This window comes from Theobroma cacao, chromosome 1, assembly GCF_053813885.1.
Source record: "Theobroma cacao isolate CCN51 chromosome 1, ASM5381388v1, whole genome shotgun sequence".
NCBI lineage: Eukaryota > Viridiplantae > Streptophyta > Magnoliopsida > Malvales > Malvaceae > Theobroma > Theobroma cacao.
The window spans coordinates 28,434,259-28,442,283 of record NC_142639.1 but is presented as its reverse complement, the minus strand read 5'-3'; the positions used below and the strand labels follow the sequence as shown (position 1 = coordinate 28,442,283).

General features: G+C 33.2%; 1 long non-coding RNA gene across 1 annotated transcript; it reads left to right on the top strand.

Annotated features, from left to right (window-relative positions):
* The first annotated feature begins 3,694 nt into the window (after positions 1-3,694).
* On the top strand, positions 3,695-5,541 carry LOC148764696 (uncharacterized). Its single transcript, XR_016024219.1, has 3 exons — positions 3,695-3,797; positions 4,446-4,529; positions 5,365-5,541. It is a non-coding gene; the product is annotated as an uncharacterized LOC148764696 (long non-coding RNA).
* The last annotated feature ends 2,484 nt before the right edge of the window (positions 5,542-8,025 follow it).

Genomic DNA, 8,025 nt, shown 5'->3' with positions numbered 1-8,025 from the left:
GTAAGAATTTATTTTGCTTTTACGCTATAAAAATTATTTATGCAGTGTTCTTAAAATATCGTTTTATGTGAAAATTGAATATTTTATTGAATATTTTTATTTTATTATAACAGTCATAATTCCATTTTAAACGAATGTTTTAGACATCCAAAATTATTTTTGATTAAGAAATATGTGTTTTCCACTTACATACTATATTTTTCGATGATTTTTGAGATTTTTGGGATAAATGACAAAAATACCCCTGTGAGACGAAAATTATTATTTCATTTGTTTAAGTTGGAAACAGTTTAAAATCTTTTAAAATGTGGTATTTGGAAACAGCTACCCACAGGGGAAATGAGAAGCTGATATTAAAGCCTTGCGGGGTCTCGGTTGACATTCTGGGTAATGAATGTAAATTGAGACGTCGCGACGGTTGTCACGGGCTCGATGGGAGTTCCGGGTCGTGACATTCTCCCCCACTTGAATCAACCATATGATCTTTCTTCTTGACTAATTTCGACATCCGGCTAAATATTAATATTTTAAAAATTTTATCTTGTCTCCTTGGTACCTGAAATACCTTATTATGCCTCACTTGACTTCTGAATCGCCTTTTATCTCACAAATTCTCCTATGATAAAATTATTATTATTTTGTTGTTATTTTCTCACTTATGAAATATTTATATCCTAAACTACTCCTTTCGTCTTTTATCACTTTTAAACATTTTAATTGACCTCAATTTGCATTCGATCAACTTTATTTATCACTATATCAAAGTATGGGGTATTTCACTATATGAAGAAGTAAAACCCAAAAATTTGTTCAAACTACTCTTCTCATCTATGTGCAATTGAAAACAGTCTCCAGCAACAGTCCATCTAGATGGAACATTAAATCTTGGACATGAAGCTGCCATGTATCTCTTAAACCCTTTCCTTCGACAAATTTAAAGGGTAACTTATCCAAAACAATTATTTCAGCCAAACTCTTCCTAAAGGACTCTTGATCAAATTTTCCATTAGCTAGAGACCCATCTACATTAAAAACTAATTATGATTGGGTATGACCAATAGATTAAGAAGCTTTTTTACATACCTTTTTATGATAATGCATAGAACCAATTCCATTTCTCTTTGAATCAACACAAAGTTCTTTACCACATACATCTAGCTTTGGACTTACCATCCTTATCTATGAACTTGGTGAAGTGTGTCCAAATTTTTGACCATGTCTTCATCGTCTTTCTTTTTTTAGCTCTAAATGTCGCTTTAGATTTGAATAGACACAGAGCCTTGTTGTTGTTGAGTAAATGTAATTGCAACATCTTTTATTGTCTTTGTTGTTTTACTCTTCCTAGGTGGTGTTGGTGTAATCCTTTGTATAAGTGCCTCTATCCATGTCTTTTCGGACAACATCTTTAAAGAAAGCAACAGAAAATTAAATAGTATCTAACAATTTGACATTTCAAAATAAATCAATTTCAAAATAAACCAATTTTACTAGAAAATTAAGCTTGCGTTAATGATTTTGCAATAACCATAAGATGAAGGGTAAGGTTAAATAGTCTGAAATTTCAAAGACGAGAGACATGTATATAAATATTGCAAACTTTTGAACTAATAAGGTGTGATTTCCAAGATTATCAGTCCAACTTTCTACGAATAAAAAATATGCTTGAGGTAAAAACTATAGATTTGTTGTATTTGGTGGATTAAGAATCCAATTGCTGCTACTTCTACTAACATTGCAACAAAAACATTGGTTTGGTACTCTTATTTGATCAATAAGCAAAGATTATATAATAGAGAATAAACTAAATAAGAAGATACTTCTATAGTCTTACTATCCTATTCAAAATAGAAGAGAGATGCCTTTCACTTCTGAAGCAAAATCCTTCACATTCATTCAATAGTTCGAAGTTAAGAGACAAAGAAAACATGGGTCATTGTTTGTTTACGTAAACCCACAACACTAAAAGGGGGGGGGGGGGGGGGGCATTAAACTTATTCAAGTGTAAACCGAACCACTCCATTGAAAAAGTTGTGGCTCATGTAAAGCTTATGGGCCTTTCTTTTCTTCATCTTTAGTTCTTGAATTTCCATTAGATTTCAAAAGAAAAAAATGCTTTCACATTTCTACATCATTTATTTTCTCACCAAACAGACCAACCACAATCTTTAAAAACATATAAGAATTTGCTAACTAAAAACACCATACTTGAAAATCACACCAAGCAAGTAAAAGAAATGAATTTATATATTTTAAAATTTAATATATTAAACCTTGAAATAAATATTAGGGTTTAGGGTTCTTTTAACATCTCAACTAATCAATAAAGGAAAAACATTGCCTGTAGCATTAGGCCGAGATAAAAATTATACCTTAAGACAACAGCAAAGAGCCAAAGAAGAGAAACCAATGAGAAGGTAGCGAATGAGAGAAACTGTCACGACCTGGAACCTCCCTCAGGCCCATGACAATCGCCGCGACGTCCCGATTGACACTCATTATCCGGAATGCCAACCGGAACCCCGCAAGGCTTACATATTAGTTTCTTTCCTTTCCTGTGAGCAATCATTGTTAAATATAGAGTTTTTAGAGAATATATACTATTTTAGATCAAAAACAATCAAAATAAAATTTTCGCCACACAGGGTTATTTTGGTCATTTTTTTTTAAAAAATTTCGAAACTGTCTAAAACGTAATATACAAGTACAAAACACATAATTCATATTCAAAATGAGTTTAAAAGTCTAAAATCTTCATTTAAAACCAAATTACGGTTATTTGAATATAATAAGAAAATAAAAGAAATATTAAGGGAAATATTATATTTTCTTATAAAACAATATTTATAGAGTTATACGTGAATAATTTTTATAGCGTAAAAGCTAAATAAATTTATACATATTGAAATATAGTAAGCCAAAATATTTAATTTAATTTACAATAACAAGAGGGCCCCCGAATAAACAAAAGTAAAGAGGACTGTGAACCTACGGTTTGGAAAATGCAGATCCAATGGTAGTCCTCGATGAGATCATGTAAAGCCTGACCTTATAAAATACTATTCATGACATAAATGTGATGATAGCATGATTGCATGCTAGGAGAGTCCCGAAAAATTTACAAAAGTCGGTATTGTACCTGGAGGTACAACAAAGTTTATTTAATCCTCGAACTAGATCAAATAGGAATTTTAAGGTGAGATTAAGAGTTTCACAGTTCATGGATGACTTAAAATGGTAATTTGGAGTTTGAGGATCAATTTGGAGTCAAATCGGAATTTTCACTAATTAGGGGCAAAATGGTCATTTGCCACCTGAGGACAAAATGGAAATTTTAGAAAAGATTTTTTTGACCCCATTTGACTTATTAGAGTATAATTTGACTTATTGAAGTATGATTTGAGGTTTAGAAGTGAAAAATTTTAATTTCGGTATAATTTGGAGTATAGGGGTAAAATGGTAATTTTGACACCTCAGGGGCAAAATTATAATTTTCCACCACCAGGATATTTTTTCCAGCACATGGTCTTCCTTTGTCTTCATCTTTGACCCTTGACTAAACATGTGGTGGAGATAAAATGTTTAAATTTTTAAAATTTTAAAAAACGGGCCAATGACATGATGCCATGTGTCATGCCTTTATTAATTTATTATTTTCCTTTTTAAAAGGCACAAAATCAGCCCATCTTCCACCCCATGGCCGGCCAAACCAGCAAGAAGAGAGAGAAAACAAAAACAAAACCCTAGAGAGAGAAAATCAAAGAAAAAGTGTGAATTTTCAAGGAAATTAAGTGAAAAAGGTGAGTTTTTTCTATTAAGCTTGAGTTTTCTTATTCCCAAGCATTTCTCTTTATTTTCCATGATTAAATTACATGTTTTCATGATGAATTAAATTCTGAAAAAATGGGTTAGGAGAGAGAAAGTTGTTGGATTTATTTGATTTTAATTTATGTTAGTGTTTTTAGTTAGTTTAGCATATTTAGAAACAAAACAACAAGAAAAGAATTTATTTTCTCCCCCAACCATTAATGGCTGAATTTACCATGTAGTGAGTGAGGATGAGTTTGATTTTATTCTAGGAGAATTGGTTAAGGAATGATGAATTATGAGCCTAGAAAATAAATAGGAATTTTCGGAGCAAAAATACGAATTTTTACCCACTAGGGGTATTTTCGTAATTTGCTGTTGGGACTGATAATTTGCACCACAATGAGGGACATTAAGTTAATTTGGGTGCAATTGAGGTATAGAAACTGAAAAGAATTAAATTGGAGTTTAAACGGACCCGTTAGGAATTTAATCGGGTGATAAGACGAATTAGGCCAATACCGGGTTTAGATAGTTACCAGTGCATTTTTGCATTCCATATCATGCATTGGTAGTCTAAATTAGTTTAATTTTGATTTAGTACCAACTTGGTGAAACTCTCAATTTTGTACTGTGTCAAGGTGGTGAGTCCTCCGATAAAGGCAAGGAAATTGCATCCGAGGACCAGTAGACAGAGTGCTTCGAAAGTCTACATTCTAGACATTGTGAGTAAACTTACTGTCATTTTAATTATCTAGGGTGGTTTTTAAATGCTTTCATGAATTCTATGGAAAAAGGAATTTAAAAAGATAAATTTTCATGTTTTATGAATAAATGAGTTTCAATGAAATTAAATTATAAATTGTTTTGAAATTAATAGTGATTTTGAAAAATAGAGTACACGGAGACTGTTAATTGTGGCAATTTGATTGTTTAAATTAACTGGCTTATGATAAATCGAGCATGATTGGCTAGTTGGCAATTGTATTGAAATGCGAATTGTTTGGTTACCTTGAAAAACTACGAATTACAAAATTGCCATATCATGTTATTGAGTTTTATTATATGGTGGATTATATATTAATTAATCACTGCAGTAGGGGGTTTCTGTGGACCAGCCTTTTAGAGGGGCACGGTAAACCCCATTATATTCTTACCTCGAACGGAGAGGCGCGTAGGGTATCTCCTGGGGTAAAGTTTAGGGTTCACTTCACGCTAAACCACCACGTGAGGGGGAACTCAGCCAACGCCAAGGAACGACTATGTTTTCAAAACAAAAACATGATTTATGTGAAATGTGAATTTTAATAGCCTTGGCGGTCTCGGTAGGATGCCTCGGCCAAGGTGTCCTCGAGAATGGATTTATGGCACAAGCCTAGATTTTTATGAGATTCATAAGCCTCTTTACGTGTTTTGAACAAAATGTGTTCTAATGCTATAACCCAGTTTATGATGATTTACTTTATTGTCTCCATGTACTCAACTCTAGATGTTTATGATGATGTTTGTTTACTCATTGGGATTTTATAATCTCACCACCCTCCTTTCCACCCATTTCAGGTTCAGTATAGACTGTAGATAGCTGATCTCATCGAGGACTACAGTGGGATCTGCATTTTCCAAACCGTAGGTTCACAGTCCTCTTTACTTTTGTTTATTCGGGGGCACTCTTGTTATTGTAAATTAAATTAAATATTTTGGCTTACTGTATTTAAGTATGTATAAATTTATTTAACTTTTACGTTATAAAAATTATTCACGTATAACTCTATAAATATTATTTTATAAGAAAATAGAATATTTTACTTAATATTCCTTTTATTTTCTTATTATATTCAAATAACCATAATTTCGTTTTAAATGAAGATTTTAGACTTTTAAACTCATTTTGAATATGAATTGTGTGTTTTGTACTTGTATATTACGTTTTAGCCAGTTTTAAAATTTTTGAGAAAAATGACCAAAATACCCTTGTGAGACGAAAAATTAATATTTTATTTGTTTAAAGTTGGAAACAGCTTAAAATATTTTAGAACACGATATTTGACAATGGTTGCTCACAAGGGAACAGAGAAATTGATAGTAAAGCCTTGCGGGGTTTCGGGTTGACATTCCGGGCAATAAGTGTCTACCGGGACACCGCGGCGGTTGTCACGGGCTCGAGGGGAGTACCGGGTCGTGACAGATCAGCTATCTACAGTCTATACTGAACCTGAAATGGGTGGAAAGGAGGGTGGTGAGATTATAAAATCCCAATGAGTAAACAGACATTATCATAAATATCTAAAGGCGAGTAAAATGGAGGCAAGTTTAAACAACAAATTTCAACCCATTTCATAATGTTTCCAATTTATTTCTTAAACCATAAAATATTTGTAATTTACTAAAACAGTTGTTAAGGCTTATGTCTTTTATTAAAACAAGGTTCAAGCCAAAACTAATCCTCGGGGATACCTTGGCCGAGGCATCTAACCAAGTCCGCCAAGGGTGTTAAAATATTCACACGTGAAACACATTTTTATTTTTAAAACCAGCCGTTCCTTGGCGTTGGTCGAGTTACACATTCACGTGGGGGTTCGACGTGAAGTGAGCTCTAATACTACCCCGAGAGTTACCCTCCTCGCCTCTACAACCGAAGTAACTATATAACTGGGTTTACCGTGCCCCTCTAATAGGTAGTCCACGGAAACTCGTCACTGCAGTTGTCACGACCCGGAACTCCCATCGAGCCCGTGACAATCGCCGCGACGACTCAATTTACATTCATTACCTAGAATGTCAACCGAGACTCCGCAAGGCTTTAATATCAGCTTCTCATTTCCCCTGTGGGTAGCTGTTTCCAAATACCACATTTTAAAAGATTTTAAACTGTTTCCAACTTAAACAAATGAAATAATAATTTCCGTCTCACAGGGGTATTTTTGTCATTTATCCCAAAAATCTCAAAAATCATCTAAAAATATAGTATGTAAGTGGAAAACACATATTTCTTAATCAAAAATAATTTTGGATGTCTAAAACATTCGTTTAAAATGGAATTATGACTGTTATAATAAAATAAAAATATTCAATAAAATATTCAATTTTCACATAAAACGATATTTTAAGAACACTGCATAAATAATTTTTATAGTGTAAAAGCAAAATAAATTCTTACATACCGTAATACAGATAACCAAAGTATAGAATTTAATTTACAGTGACACGTGGGCCCACGAATGACCAAAAGTATCAAAAGAAATGAACCTACAGTCTTTGGATGTGGCAAGTTCAACTGTAATCCTTGCCGATATCAGTTATCTACAATCTATTCTGAACCTGAAATGGGTGGAAATGAGGGTGGTGAGATTATAAAATCCCAGTGAGTAAACAAACATCACTCAAAATATCTAAAGTCGAGTAAAAGGAGACTATTAAAACATTTCATCAAACTGTAATTTATCATCTTTCAACTTATTTCAACCAAATGAAATCAATTTATTTAAAACAAGTAATCAGTATGGCTTATGAATTTCTTAAAAAGCTTGGCTCATGCCAAAAATTATTATCATACTCAGTTATCTGGGATACCTTGGCCGAGGGCTATCCCAACTGAGTCCGCCAAGGCTATTAGAAAGTCGTGTTTTTATTTTGAAAACATAGCCATTCCTTGGCGTTGGCCGAGTTCCCCTTCACGTGGTGGTTTGGCGTGAAGTGAACTCTAAAAGTTATACCTCGGGAGTTACCCTACTCGCCTCTCCAACCGAGGTAAAAATATAACAGGATTCCGTGCCCCTCTAATAGGCTAGTCCACAGAATCCAGCCCACTGCAGCAGGTCAAACCCACCATACAATAAAATTTTGACAGCATGACAGGGCTAATATATTACTACCCAGCTTGCAAGGGTAAAATAAAGCAATTCATACAATTCATAAAAAACATAGCCCAGCCAGTCATACCAATACAATAACATAAGCCATTAATTCAATTTTAAATTTACAACATATCAGTGGTCTCCAATTACTCTATTTGCAAAATCGTTATTTCGTTTCAAGACAATTTATAAAATATTTTCATTTAAACTCATTTTGTTTACAAAACATAAAAATTTACCATTTGAACTCATTTTCATAAAATTCACCAAAACCGAATAAAAACATACTTTAGATAATTAAAATGATGGTAAGGTTACTCACCGTGTCTAGAGTGGGGATTTTTGAAATACTCAGACTACTAGTCCT